Source organism: Bufo bufo, chromosome 2 (genome assembly GCF_905171765.1).
Source record: "Bufo bufo chromosome 2, aBufBuf1.1, whole genome shotgun sequence".
Taxonomy (NCBI): domain Eukaryota; kingdom Metazoa; phylum Chordata; class Amphibia; order Anura; family Bufonidae; genus Bufo; species Bufo bufo.
Window position 1 is genome coordinate 558,235,642 of NC_053390.1, and position 16,284 is coordinate 558,251,925.

The window sequence follows — 16,284 nt, forward strand, 5'->3', positions numbered from 1 at the left end:
ATCTAGTGGAAATAATACTAGCCGTCCGCATGCGTGATGTCATTCAAAGCATAAATCTCACTGTAATATATATATATGCAGAACAGCTCCTGTGCTACATCTGTACAACAGCTATCCTCTATCTATCTATCTATCTATCTATCTATCTATCTATCTATCTATCTATATCTATCTATCCATCTATCTATCCTCTATCTATCTATCTATCTATCTATCTATCTATCTCATTATCTATCTATCTATTATCTATCTATCTATCTATCTATCTATCTATCTATCTATCTATCTATCTATCTCCTATCTATCATCTATCTATCCATCTATCTATCATCTATCTATCTATCTATCTATCTATCTATCTATCTATCTATCTATCTCCTATCTATCATCTATCTATCCATCTATCTATCATCTATCTATCTATCTATCTATCTATCTATCCTCTATCCTCTATCTATCTATCTCCTATCTATCCTCTATCTATCTATCCTCTATCTATCTATCTATCTATCTATCTATCTATATATCTATTTATCTATCTATCTATCTATCTATCTATCTATCTATCTATCTACTATATATATCTATTTATCTATCTATCTATCTATCTATCTATCTATCTATCTACTATATATATCTATTTATCTATCTATCTATCTATCTATCTATCTATCTATCTATCTATCTATCTGTCTATCTATTATCTATTTATTATCTATCTATCTATCTATCTATCTATCTATCTATCATCTATCTATCTATCTATCTATCTATCTATCTATCTATCTATCTATCCTCTATCTATCTATCTATCTATCTATCTCCTATCTATCATCTATCTATCTATCTATCTATCTATCTCCTATCTATCATCTATCTATCCATCTATCTATCCATCTATCTATCTATCTATCTATCTATCTATCTATCTATCTCCTATCTATCATCTATCTATCCATCTATCTATCCATCTATCTATCTATCTATCTATCTATCTATCTATCTCCTATCATCTATCTATCTATCTATCTATCTATCTATCTATCTATCCTCTATCCTCTATCTATCTATCTCCTATCTATCCTCTATCTATCTATCTATCTATCTACTATATATATCTATTTATCTATCTATCTACTATATATATCTATTTATCTATCTATCTATCTATCTGTCTATCTATTATCTATCTATCATCTATCTCCTATCTATTATCTATTTATTATCTATCTATCTATCATCTATCTATTATCTATTCACTATCTATCTATCCTCTATCTATTCACTATCTATCTATCTATCTATCTATCTATCTATCTATCTATCTATCTATCTATCTGTCTGTCTATCTATCTATCTCATATCTATCTATCTATCTATCTATCTATCTATCTATCTACTATATCTATCTATCTATCTATCTATCTATCTATCTATCTATCTATCTATCTGTCTGTCTATCTATCTACTTCATTAGCATACCCATAAGCCTGATGCCTTTTTCTTGGCACACGAAACGGATATGGCTTGTCTCATGCCAGGATGTCGCACACATATATGACCCTAGGGTGTTGCACACATGCAACATTAAAGAAAAAACTAATTGCACAAAGTGAAGAGACAGAAAGAAGCGCATCCCGGGTGTAAATTGGAGGCACATCATGACAACCATGAACAGCCTGGGGACACTGACCCTTTCATGTATGTTCCTTTAAGTTTCACATGATTTGGGGGGATTCTAGGGGCAGGCAATCCTCACACACAGCAGGCAATGAATCCTCTAGACAACATCTAGTATAGAGTTTACAAGAGAATGCTGTCCCCAGGGGATTATCTACCCTGGTAAACAGGAGAATATACATTCCCTGTGTCCTAGTTCATGAGGAGTGTCCCTTTAAATAGTGCAGCTGACGAACCCCAGTGGACATGGACCCATCCACACTGCAGCCATGGCCCTGGCTGGCACTTTCTATCACATAGAAGACATAAGGAATGCAGCCACATAGTGATGCATCCAGCAAAGGTCATCAGCCCTGTAATTACACTCCAATATGTGATGCTGCATAATCCCCTGTGGAGCCACCACTGGCAGGGACTACCTGGAGCACACAGCCTTCACCAGCCTGATGGAAACAAAGGCACCCACTGCTTCTCTTACCCTCAGAAGCGCCAGCATTGACCTTGCAGGGACAATCCTCATCTGCTGTCACTGTAAATGATAATCCAATAGTAATTGAGGTGTCACTGGGGGTATCCAGGCGTCCCATCCACGGGTGTCACAGGGCAGAGATGGCACCGCTTGCCCTCTATGTGTGCCTCGTCCAGGAGCCGTGCACAGCAGCAGCAGGTCTACAGGGAACTAGCGTTCTGGCTGTCAGCGAGGACACGCCCCCTGTGATGCTGCCTGTCACTCCGGAGGAGGCGGGTGCTTGCTTCACTGCTCTCCGGTGCAGTACTACTACCACATCAGCGTGCACTGCTGCACCAAGGGTGTATCACGCCTGTATTAAAAGCTTTCCCACCAATGTTAAATATATGACTTCCAACCTGTTCTAATCCTTCCCAGGTGCGGGAATCTGCCATTCCTGTAAATGCAAGTGTGCCGCCAATTACCCAATGAACGAGCGTTACGCTCATTCATCTAGTAAAAGATCATGCTGTCGCAAAAATTACCATTTGCACTTAGCAGATCCTGTGCTGTAAACAGCATCTGCTTTTGCATAGCTGCCAACCATCCCGAACTTGCCAGAACCTTCCCTGATTTTTAGACACAATCCCGGCAAATTTGCGCTGTCCAGGGCTGAAAAATGAGCTGGGCTAACAAAAACCCCTGCCCACCAGTGGGTGTCTCTGGGCGAGTCTTGGGCTTATGCAGCGACTAGTGTTGATCACGAATATTCAAATTGTGAATTTTTATTGCGAATACTGGCACTTCGAGAATTCGCGAATATCTAGAATATATAGTGCTATATATTCGTATTCGCAAATATTCTAGATTTTTTTTCATCTGAACCCATGATCCCTCACTGCTTTTTGCTTGTGGGCCAATGAGAAGGCTGCAATGTCTTTGACTTTAGGAGTAGTGTTGATCGCGAATTTTCGTATCGTGAATTTTTATCGCAAATTTTCCGATTGCAGATTTTCTCAATCAAGAAAATAATGACGAGATCACAAATTCTCGAATATATGACGAATATTCGCCCAAATATTCGTAAAATATCGCAAATTCGAATATTGCCACTGCTGCTCATCACTGGCAGCGACCGGGTCCGCAGGGGCAACACATGAGGTGACGGTGGGCTGATGGGGGTAGTAGTTCATGTTCACGGTTAGCAGAGCCTCCCTCGGTCGGAGTACAGTGATGGGGAAGACAGCACTAAATCCTCCGGGGCACTCGCTATTTGCAGGGAACACCCACCAGATGGAAGTTGAGGTGTCGTTGATGGTATAGGCAGTGGCGACTCTAGGAACAATATATAGGGGGGGCACAAAGATACCATAGTCAAAAATGGGGGGGCAAAAACAAAATAAGTATATATAAATAAGATTACAAAATACGAGAGTATTGCGGTATGCAGGGATACATTTATAATAAAACAATTTACTTACAAAAAAAGCTATTCAGTCGTCTGCTGTGCCGTCCTCTGCTTGCTTCCGCGGATTCTTTCCCCTTCTTTCTGTCTCTCGTCAGTGCGCAGACGTACTGTTATGGGGGCATCTGTGGAAGACACACTGTTATGGGGGCATCTGTGGAAGACACTGTTATTATGCCTCTCATTAGCCCCCATTATGCCTCTCATCACTCCCATATCAGCCCCCATGCCTCTCATTAGCCCCCATATCAGCCCTTATGTCTCATTAGCCCCTATTATAAGCCCTTATGCCTCATTAGCCCCCATTATGCCTCTTATTAGCCCCTATTATGCCTCTCATCACCCCCATATCAGCCCCCATGTCTCTCATTAACCCCCATATCAGCCCTGAAGCCTCATTAGCCCCCATTATAAGCTATTATGCTTCATTAGCCCACATTATGCCTCTTATTAGCCCCCATATGCCTAATTAGCTCCCATATGCCTTATTAGCCCCCATTATGTCTTTAATTAGCCCCCATTATGCCTCTCATTAGCCCCTATTATACCTCTTATTAGCGCCCATATGCCTCATTAGCTCCCGTATGCCTCATTAGCCCCAATTTTGCCTCTAATAGTCTAATTAGCCCCCATTGTGTCTCTAATTAGCCCCCATGATGCCTCTCACTAGCCCCCATTATGCATCTTATTAGCCCCCATATGCCTCATTAGCACCCATATGCCTCATTAGCTCCCATATGCCTCATTAGCCCCATTATGCCTCTAATAGTCTAATTAGCCCCCATTATGTCTCTCATTAGCCCCTATTATGCCTCTCATTAGCCCATATTATGCCCCCAGCAGCCTCATTTTTTATAAAATAAAAAACCACTTACCTCTCCTGCTCCTGGACGCCACCTGCAATTTTCTTTCTCCTCAGTCGACTGTGCTCTGAACTGGCACGCACAGCGTGAGGTCACAGAGCGCCGTCAAGCTGTGTGCAGCCCTGCACAGCCGACAGCCGAGGACCAGAAGGCGGTAAGTACAGAGCGGTTACCGCTTCCTGGTCCTTCGGTACTAATGAGCGCTTCCATAATAGAAGCGCTTATTAGTATTCACCGGCCATTGGGGCTCAAGAGGCAGAGTAGCTGCTTTGGGGAATCAGCGGGGGGGCACCCGGGGGGGGGCAAAGAATAACATAGTGGGGGCAATTGCCCCTCCTTGTCCCCCTGTAGCGACGCCACTGGGTATAGGTCTTTAAAGTACTTTGGTAGCTGGGTCCCTGTGTTCGTGACGCCAGCACCGTAAGGTGCAAATGTTAAGTGTAGTAGTAGAAATGACGAGGAGTCGGTTGTAATCAAACAGTTGAACATTTACTGAATAAATTGTCTTCAGGTAGTCAGTACAGATACAGTTTATTTGTATGACCTGAGTGATGACTCAGAAATAGGTTCAGTAGTAATTCTTTTATCAGGTTTAGGCAATTGTCAGTTGAGGAGTTCTCTAGTACTTTAGATTTACAGGCGAAGAATAATTAGATTTACTTTAAAGGGAACCTGTCACTGGGATTTTGTGTATAGAGCTGAGGAAATGGGTTGCTAGATGGCTGCTAGCACATCCGCAATATCCAGTTCCCATAGCTCTGTGTGCTTTTATTGTGTAAAAAACCCGATTTGATACATATGCAAATTAACCTGAGATGAGTCCTCTACGTAAGATGAGTCAGGGACAGGACTCATCTCAGATTAATTTGCATATGTATCAAATCGGGTTTTTTACACAATAAAAGCACACAGAGCTATGGGGACTGGGTATTGCGGATGTGCTAGCGGCAATCTAGCAACCCATGTTCTCAGCTCTATACCCAAAATCCAGGTGACAGGTTCCCTTTAAGTCCACTTTCTATAGCACTCAGGTACTAAATATACTGTTTTCTACTTATCTTGAGCTATCCAATAAGGGTGTTCCTCCCTTGTGGCAGGCAAACTCTCTGCGACATTATTTGCAGGATGCTCTCCTGAAGTATTCAGGTTCACTATATCCCAGAAGGCTTCTAGTGAATTAGGACAACTTTTCTCCTTGGTCATCCGGCTGTGTCCTGGGAACTTGGAAAGTTATTCTTGGTCACTTGTGATTGTGAAGTCCATAGGCTAGAATCAGTTCTAACCTTCACTAGGCTTGCTTTATATTTAGACGTAGACTTACTGTCCAGTGCTAAGCTGCTGTGACTACTCTTAGTTTGTCCTCTCCAGGATTGATCACATCCCGGAGGAAAGAAATTGCAGCTACATGGTGGATAAGGCCTGTTTCTCTCCTCCATACACTTGCTTTCCTCTCTCACTACAATACACTACACTGGAATGCCCTAGGCTAGACACCCTCAAACTATATATATTATGTGGCTCCAGCACCACCCAGGGGCGAATGAGTGTAATGACATTGCCAGCCTGATAATAGAATACCATACATTGCAAATACATTAACTAAATAGGCAGATGTTTAAAGTATCCCTTTTACACACATATGCGGGACGCTGCACTTATATGTCCCAATTTTACAAACTCAAATGTTGGTAAGTATGCTTCTGGCAAACATCGAGTCAGTATGGGGACGAGAGATGACATTAGCGATCCCTCCTCTCCATACAGTGGAGGAGATCGCTGCATGTAATAGCTGCTGTCTCCGCTAGCAAGCAGGTGATTGTTGGGAAGTAATGCTTCCTTCCTGACAATCGCCTACTGTGCCATCCCGTGTAAAGGGACCTTATACCTGCAGATAGTCTGCGTTCATAGTATTAGACCTGCTGATTATGTAGGCGATTGTCAGGAAGTAAGCATTCTTTCCCAGTAATCGCCTGCTCATTAATGGAGGAGACCGCTGCTATTACATGCAGTGATCTCCTCCACAGTATAGGGGAAGAGGGATCACTAATGCCATCGCTCTTCCGCATACTAACTATATACTGATTACATGGCATGATCTGTCACCAGCAAACAATGATTTTTAAACCTGTTGAAAGATTCCAATTGCCCGATGAACGAGCGTTTGCTCGTTCATCAGGTAATCGGCGGCAGTATTACACTGCCAGATCATCGCCAACAAACGTTACTACAAATGCTCATTAGTGATGATCTGGCTGACTATCTGCCAGTCTAATACACCCTTAACGCTCCTTAGCGATGATCTGCCTGTGTAATACAGCCCTAAAAGCGCTGCCGATTACCTGAGGAACAAGATCATTCATCGGGCAATCACAATTTTTATGCATGCTAAAAATCCTTATTTGCCGTCAGCAGATTGTGCTGTCTAATCACACTCTTCTGCCGGCAAATAATGATTTAGTATGGTGACAAGTGATGGTGGCATTAGCGATCTCTTCTCCCCATACTGTGGAGGAGATAGCGGCATGTAATAGCAGAAGTCTCGTCTGCTGAGGAGCAGGCAATTGCCGGGAAGGAACGCTTCCCTCCCGACAATGGCCGGCTGTATTGTCCCATATAAAGGAACCTTAAATCCATCAGACGAGCTTTCTGATCTGAACGGTCATTTGTCCATATGATGGAATTGACTGTGGACAGCCTTCTGCAGCTTGCTATATTTTTAAATATATTCAAGCTATAGACGCCAAATGCAGAAAACTGATAAAATCCAGTTGTAATTTCTTTTATTATTTTTCCGTTCACATAGCCATATGGGGCTAGTTTTTTGTAGGACAAGTTGCACTTTCTAATGCCACCATTTAATATGGCATGCAATATAGTGGGAAGCAGGAAAAAAATGGGGTGGAATTGGAAAATTGGAAAAGAAAACGCAATTCTGCCACAGTTTTACGTTTTTTTAGTTTTTTTTCTGACGTTCACTATGCTGTGAAACTGACATGTGCTCTTCATTCTCCAGATCAGTACGAATCTGGTGATACCATATGTATAGTTTTTCTTGTGTTTTGTTACTGAAAAAAAACCTAAAACTTTAGAAAAATTTATTTTTTTCTTTTCATTGCCATATTCTGACCGTTTTTTTTTTATAGTTATGTATATGTAGATGTGTGGGGGCTAATTTTTTTGTGGGACAATCTAGTTTTTGGTAATACCATTTTGGGGTGTGCATGACTTTTTGATCACTTTTTATTCCATTTTTTTGGGAGATAAAGTGATGAAAAAAAGGCAAATTGGGCATTTTTTGTTTTTTTCCAGTTATGCCATTTACTGGATGGGTTATTTTTTTTTAAATGTAAAAAGTACAGGTGTTTTCGCAGATGATGTTTTTTTTTAATTGTTTATTTATTGTTATATTTATTTTGGGGGTAACGGAGGATTAGAATTTTTATAATTATAATTTATAATTTTTTTTTATATTTTGACCATGATGTCTGAGGAGTAATATGTCCTCATTCGGCATTACAGCCGATCGAGAACATTAGCTGCTGGTGTCTGCTGTATAAAACATCAAGCACTGGGTGGCTATGGTGCTCGCTCCACTCTGGAGCAGGCACCATCTTTAAAGACCCGACATCAGCGGATTTTGGGATGGGGTTAAGTAATTTTTTGATATGAAACCTAACTCCACAGCGCTACCATTACAGAACCTATGTTTATTTCCTACTAGTGTACAGTCGTGGCCAAAAGTTTTGAGAATTACATAAATATTGTAAATTGGAAAAGTTGCTGCTTAAGTTTTCATAATAGCAATTTGCATATACTCCAGAATGTTATGAAGAGTGATCAGATGAATTGCATAGTCCTTCTTTGCCATTAAAATTTACTTAATCCCAAAAAAAACTTTCCACTGCATTTCATTGCTGTCATTAAAGGACCTGCTGAGATCATTTCAGTAATCGTCTTGTTAACTCAGGTGAGAATGTTGACGAGCACAAGGCTGGAGATCATTATGTCAGGCTGATTGGGTTAAAATGACAGACTTGACCTGTTAAAAGGAGGGTGATGCTTGAAATCATTGTTCTTCCATTGTTAACCATGGTGACCTGCAAAGAAACGCGTGCAGCCATCATTGCGTTGCATAAAAATGGCTTCACAGGCAAGGATAGTGTGGCTACTAAGATTGCACCTCAATCAACAATTTCTAGGATCATCAAAAACTTCAAGGAAAGAGGTTCAATTCTTGTTAAGAAGGTTTCAGGGCGTCCAAGAAAGTCCAGCAAGCGCCAGGATCGTCTCCTAAAGAGGATTCTGCTGCGGGATCGGAGTGCCACCAGTGCAGAGCTTGCTCAGGAATGGCAGCAGGCAGGTGTGAGCGCATCTGCACGCAAAGTGATGCAAAGACTTTTGGAAGATGGCCTGGTGTCAAGAAGGGCAGCAAAGAAGCCCCTTCTCTCCAAAAAAAAACATCAGTGACAGATTGATCTTCTGCAGAAAGTATGGTGAATGGACTGCTGAGGACTGGGGAAAAGTCATATTCTCTGATGAAGCCTGTTTCCGATTGTTTGGGGCATCAGGAAAAGGGCTTGTCCGGAGAAGAAAAGGTGAGCGCTACCATCAGTCCTGTGTCATGCCCAGTAAAGCATCCTGAGACCATTCATGTGTGGGGTTGCTTCTCATCCAAGGGAGTGGGCTCACTCACAATTTTGCCCAAAAACACAGCCATGAATAAAGAATGGTACCAAAACACCCTCCAACAGCAACTTCTTCCAACATTCCAACAACAGTTTGTTGAAGAACAATGCATTTTCTAGCACGATGGAGCACCGTGCCATAAGGAAAAAGTGATAACTAAGTGGCTCGGGGACCAAAACGTTGACATTTTGGGTCCATGGCCTGGAAACTCCCCAGATCTTAATCCCATTGAGAACTTGTGGTCAATCTTCAAGAGGCTGGTGGACAAACAAAAACCCACTAATTCTGACAAACTCCAAGAAGTGGTTATGAAAGAATGGGTTGCTATCAGTCAGGAATTGGCCCAGAAGTTGATTGAGAGCATGCCCAGTCAAATTGCAGAGGTCCTGAAAAAGAAGGGCCAACACTGCAAATACTGACTCTTTTCATAAATGTAATGTAATTGTCGATAAAAGCCTTTGAAACGTATGAAGTGCGTGTAATTATATTTCACTACATCACAGAAACAACTGAAACAAAGATCTAAAAGCAGTTTAGCAGCAAACTTTGTGAAAACTAATATTTGTGTCATTCTCAAAACTTTTGGCCACGACTGTATATACCCAGAATTGCTCGAGTAGACATCTGTCTATAAGGATATTTTCTAATGATATTTATACCTAGAAATACTCATTATTGTCTTTGGCAATTAGAGAGTTAGAGAGTTAGAGAGTTAAAGAAAACACACCATTTTTAAAATTAATACATTTTCTTTAAGTCAGGTCTTTAAATATGGTGCCTGCTCTCGAGCACGGCAGGTACCATAGGCACTGGGTTTCTGCTGTCTTTAACAGCAGACACCTCGGGCTAATATCTGAGATTGGAGATAACACTTTAATATTTGACCATTCAGATGTCTTGGTCAATTGGGACCATGGCGGCTGACACGCCGTGGTTATGGGCGGAATTACATTAAAATGTGTGACCACGTCCAGTCAAGCAATAAAATAGTTTAATGTGAATAACTTTTGGAATGTTTTCTCAAATGACCCAAAATCTTCAGAATATGTTGGCATAGAGAGAGTCTTGTAGTATGGGAAGTTTAGGGGAAATCGGTTAACATCTTAGTTGTTTTTTGTACGTTAAGCCACATTAAGCTCCCCAAAAAACAAGCTTAATGTCACTCATTTGCCTTGTGGGTAGCCAAAATCCATGAAACTTCCAGGATAGGTTTGTGAAGCTGAGATCTTTAGGTTGTGCAAAGTTTTAAGGCAATTGATTGAGGTTTAGGCACATTATGGTACATTAAGCTACATTAAGCCATTTTCACATTAAATGTTTTAGGATGTCCCGATTGAGAAGCCTTGTATAAAAATAAAACTGTGCTGTGATTAGTTGCTATGGGCAAAAAAATAAGTTGTGCTGTCACTAGTTGCAGTTGGCAACAGTTTGTCTTTTAGAGGCAGACTGAAATGCAGGAGAGATGAGAGGCAGAGTGAGAAGCAGTGCTTCAGCAGTTACATAGTGTATACATTGTAATGAACTCTGCCTCAAAAACACATTACTTTATTAAAACCTTCCAGAACCCTGTCAGCTGGACTTGATGACCCCGCAGAATATTAAAGGGGTTATCCAACCCCTATAATGCCTCTCCAAATGTCCAGGCCCCTCACACAGATTGTACTTATCTCACTCCCCAGCACCTGTGTTGCTCCTGATGACTGCAGCTGCATCGTGGCGTGGATAAAAAAAAATCTGGCGACGGGGAAGGGGGGGAGGCAGCCAATGGCAGGCCGCGACAGGGACAAGCCTCTTTAATATTACCCGCAATGCGAGGGAGGTTTGATCCCGTCGCGGCCTGCTATTGGGTGCCCCCCCATCGCCGGATGTTTACATCCGCACTACAGGGAGATGCAGCGACGGCCGTGTGGGCATCAGGAGCGACGCGGGTGCCAGGGAGTGAGGCAAGAACAATCTGTGTGAGGGGCCCGGGCATTTGGGGAAGCATGATAGGGGTTGGATCATAAGGAGTATATCTGCCAAGTTTGGTTGAGACCCATCAAGGCACATAGGAACCTACAAAGAACAAATACACAAACAGATTTCCACTATTATATATATATATATATATATATATATATATATATATATATATATACTATATACATATATACACACTCACCTAAAGAATTTTTAGGAACACCATACTAATACGGTGTTGGACCCCCTTTTGCCTTCAGAACTGCCTTAATTCTACGTGGCATTGATTCAACAAGGTGCTGATAGCATTCTTTAGAAATGTTGGCCCATATTGATAGGATAGCATCTTGCAGTTGATGGAGATTTGAGGGATGCACATCCAGGGCACGAAGCTCCCGTTCCACCACATTCCAAAGATGCTCTATTGGGTTGAGATCTGGTGACTGTGGGGGCCATTTTAGTACAGTGAACTCATTGTCATGTTCAAGAAACCAATTTGAAATGATTCGAGCTTTGTGACATGGTGCATTATCCTGCTGGAAGTAGCCATCAGAGGATAGATACATGTTCTCATTCTGTTTACGCCAAATTCGGACTCTACCATTTGAATGTCTCAACAGAAATCGAGACTAATCAGACCAGGCAACATTTTACCAGTCTTCAACAGTCCAATTTTGGTGAGCTCGTGCAAATTGTAGCCTCTTTTTCCTATTTGTAGTGGAGATGAGTGGTACCCGGTGGGGTCTTCTGCTGTTGTAGCCCATCTGCCTCAAGGTTGTGCGTGTTGTGGCTTCACAAATGCTTTGCTGCATACCTCGGTTGTAACGAGTGGTTATTTCAGTCAACGTTGCTCTTCTATCAGCTTGAATCAGTCGGCCCATTCTCCTCTGACCTCTAAGAAGACAGGTTGGCATTAGCAGGAGGTGCTCGAACCCACATGTAGTTGTGCATATATACAGGGGAGCAAATCCTGCACTTGTGGCCCGTTGCTAATGGCAATCCCCAGCAAAATGCATACGGTGGAGGATGCCCGCGGCGAACCACAAGTACCACAATAGACATCCTACACAAGGTAACAAGTGCGGATGTCATAATTAATATAACAATATAACAAAACAATAACAAACACAGGTGCACTCTGTAGTCTCACTAAACCCTCAAACTGATTTTAAACTTCAATTTAAATGTGCCTGTTTTCCATCTACAGGCCACATCTAGGTGCACCTGTGAGGCCTGGGCCATATCAGCCAGTCTTGAGTGGGACTCGCAGACTCCTCCCTCCTCCCATTGCAAGCATGGCTACATGCTGGAGGTAACTGGTGAGCTGTTTGTGAGTCGGCCTTATGCTCCTGTAATTTGCCCACTGTCTCCTGGTATCGCCCATACGGCTCAGGTAGGAGAGTGCTAGGTCCCGGGCTACTTGAGAAACCTTGGCGTGGTGCCCGAGCTTAGACATGTTCTACACCGTAGAACATGTTGACTAATCTCTCAATTTTAAAATCAGTTTGAGGGTTTAGTGAGACTACAGAGTGCACCTGTGTTTGTTATTGTTTTGTTATATTGTTATATTAACCACTTAAAGGGTAGGTCAGAAGTGTAAAAAGTGGCCTGGTCTTTCAGGGTGTTTAAGCACTGGGGGCTGAGGTGGTTAAAGGGTTTCTGTCACCCTGCAAAACTCATTTTTTTTTTTTTGGATAGTTATATTGCTCATAGTGCGATATAGCAGAATATAATGCTCTTACTTACTTTCATGAGGCCGATTCTTTATAAAACGAACTTTTATAATATGTAAATGAGGGCTCTACCAGCAAGTAGGGCGTCTACTTGCTGGTAGCTGCTGCAGAAATCCGCCCCCTCGCCGCGTTGATTGACAGGGCCAGCCGTGATCTCCTCCTCCGGCCGGCCCTGTCAGTAATTCAAAAATCGCGCGCCTCGCGTCATTCGGCGCAGACGCTCTGAGATGAGGAGGCTCGTATCCTCAGCACTCCCTCAGTGCCTCTGCGCCGATGACATCACCGAAAGAGAAGACGTCATCGGCGCAGGCGCACTGAGGGAGTGCTGAGGAGACGAGCCTCCTCATCTCAGAGCGCCTGCGCCGAATGACGCGAGGCGCGCGATTTTTGAATTACTGACAGGGCCGGCCGGAGGAGGAGATCACGGCTGGCCCTGTCAATCAACACGGCGAGGGGGCGGATTGCTGCTGCAGCTACCAGCAAGTAGACGCCCTACTTGCTGGTAGAGCCCTCATTTACATATTATAAAACTTCGTTTTATAAAGAATCGGCCGCATGAAAGTAAGTAAGAGCATTATATTCTGCTATATCGCACTATGAGCAATCTAACTATCCAAAAAAAAAATAATGAAATTAGATTGCTCATAGTGCGATATAGCAGAATATAATGCTCTTACTTACTTTCATGCGGCCGATTCTTTATAAAACGAAGTTTTATAATATGTAAATGAGGGCTCTACCAGCAAGTAGGGCGTCTACTTGCTGGTAGCTGCAGCAGCAATCCGCCCCCTCGCCGTGTTGATTGACAGGGCCAGCCGTGATCTCCTCCTCCGGCCGGCCCTGTCAGTAATTCAAAAATCGCGCGCCTCGCGTCATTCGGCGCAGGCGCTCTGAGATGAGGAGGCTCGTCTCCTCAGCACTCCCTCAGTGCGCCTGCGCCGATGACGTCTTCTCTTTCGGTGATGTCATCGGCGCAGAGGCACTGAGGGAGTGCTGAGGATACGAGCCTCCTCATCTCAGAGCGTCTGCGCCGAATGACGCGAGGCGCGCGATTTTTGAATTACTGACAGGGCCGGCCGGAGGAGGAGATCACGGCTGGCCCTGTCAATCAACGCGGCGAGGGGGCGGATTTCTGCAGCAGCTACCAGCAAGTAGACGCCCTACTTGCTGGTAGAGCCCTCATTTACATATTATAAAAGTTCGTTTTATAAAGAATCGGCCTCATGAAAGTAAGTAAGAGCATTATATTCTGCTATATCGCACTATGAGCAATATAACTATCCAAAAAAAAAAAAATGAGTTTTGCAGGGTGACAGAAACCCTTTAACCACCTCAGCCCCCAGTGCTTAAACACCCTGAAAGACCAGGCCACTTTTTACACTTCTGACCTACACTACTTTCACCATTTATTGCTCGGTCATGCAACTTACCACCCAAATGAATTTTGCCTCCTTTTCTTCTCACTAATAGAGCTTTCATTTGGTGGTATTTCATTGCTGCTGACATTTTTACTTTTTTTGTTATTAATCGAAATTTAACGATTTTTTTGCAAAAAAATGACATTTTTCACTTTCAGTTGTAAAATTTTGCAAAAAAAAACAAGATCCATATATAAATTTTGCTCTAAATTTATTGTCCTACATGTCTTTGATAAAAAAAAAATGTTTGGGTAAAAAAAAAATGGTTTGGGTAAAAGTTATAGCGTTTACAAACTATGGTACAAAAATGTGAATTTCCGCTTTTTGAAGCAGCTCTGACTTTCTGAGCACCTGTCATGTTTCCTGAGGTTCTACAATGGCCAGACAGTACAAACACCCCACAAATGACCCCATTTCGGAAAGTACACACCCTAAGGTATTCACTGATGGGCATAGTGAGTTCATAGAACTTTTTATTTTTTGTCACAAGTTAGCGGAAAATGATGATTTTTTTTATTTTTTTTTTTTTTATTACAAAGTCTCATATTCCACTAACTTGTGACAAAAAATAAAAAGTTCTATGAACTCACTATGCCCATCAGCGAATACCTTGGGGTCTCTTATTTCCAAAATGGGGTCACTTGTGGGGTAGTTATACTGCCCTGGCATTCTAGGGGCCCAAATGTGTGGTAAGTAGGTAAATGACCTGTGAAATCCGAAAGGTGCTCTTTGGAATGTGGGCCCCTTTGCCCACCTAGGCTGCAAAAAAGTGTCACACATCTGGTATCTCCGTATTCAGTAGAAGTTGGGGAATGTGTTTTGGGGTGTCTTTTTACATATATCCATGCTGGGTGAGAGAAATATCTTGGTCAAATGCCAACTTTGTATAAAAAAAATGGGAAAAGTTGTCTTTTGCCAAGATATTTCTCTCACCCAGCATGGGTATATGTAAAATTACACCCCAAAACACATTCCCCAACTTCTACTGAGTACGGAGATACCAGATGTGTGACACTTTTTTGCAGCCTAGGTGGGCAAAGGGGCCCATATTCCAAAGAGCACCTTTCGGATTTCACTCGTCATTTTTTACAGAATTTGATTTCAAACTCCTTACCACACATTTGGGCCCCTAGAATGCCAGGGCAGTATAACTACCCCACAAGTGACCCCATTTTGGAAAGAAGAGACCCCAAGGTATTCACTGATGGGAATGGCGAGTTCATGGAAGTTTTTATTTTTTGTCACAAGTTAGTGGAATATGAGACTTTGTATGAAAAAAAAAATCAAAAAAAAAAATCATCATTTTCCACTAACTTGTGACAAAAAATAAAAAATTCTAGGAACTCGCCATGCCCCTCACGAAATACCTTGGGGTGTCTTCTTTCCAAAATGGGGTCACTTGTGGGGTAGTTATACTGCCCTGGCATTCTAGGGGCCCAAATGTGTGGTAAGGAGTTTGAAATCAAATTCTGTAAAAAATGACGAGTGAAATCCGAAAGGTGCTCTTTGGAATATGGGCCCCTTTGCCCACCTAGGCTACAAAAAAGTGTCACACATCTGGTATCTCCTTATTCAGTAGAAGTTGGGGAATGTGTTTTGGGGTGTCTTTTTACATATACCCATGCTGGGTGAGATAAATATCTTGGTCAAATGCCAACTTTGTATAAAAAAATGGGAAAAGTTGTCTTTTGCCAAGATATTTCTCTCACCCAGCATGGGTATATGTAAAATGACACCCCAAAACACATTCCCCAACTTCTCCTGAGTACGGAGATACCAGATGTGTGACACTTTTTTGCAGCCTAGGTGGGCAAAGGGGCCCATATTCCAAAGAGCACCTTTCGGATTACACTCGTCATTTTTTACAGAATTTGATTTCAAACTCCTTACCACACATTTGGGCCCCTAGAATGCCAGGGCAGTATAACTACCCCGCAAGTGACCCCATTTTGGAAAGAAGACACCCCAAGGTATTCCGTGAGGGGTATGGCGAGTTCCTAGAATTTTTTATTTTATGTCACAAGTTAGTGGA

The 16,284-nt window shown here is 42.3% G+C and overlaps 1 protein-coding gene across 2 annotated transcripts in view; it reads right to left on the minus strand.

Annotated features, from left to right (window-relative positions):
• GPRIN3 (GPRIN family member 3) overlaps window positions 1-2,312 on the minus strand; it is a 204,259-nt gene extending 201,947 nt beyond the window's left edge. For both annotated transcript variants that reach the window (XM_040418154.1, XM_040418155.1), the window contains exon 1: window positions 2,159-2,312. The gene's annotated coding sequence lies outside the window, so the exon portion shown is untranslated. The remainder of the gene's footprint in view (window positions 1-2,158) is intronic.
• Between the last annotated feature and the right edge of the window lie 13,972 nt (window positions 2,313-16,284).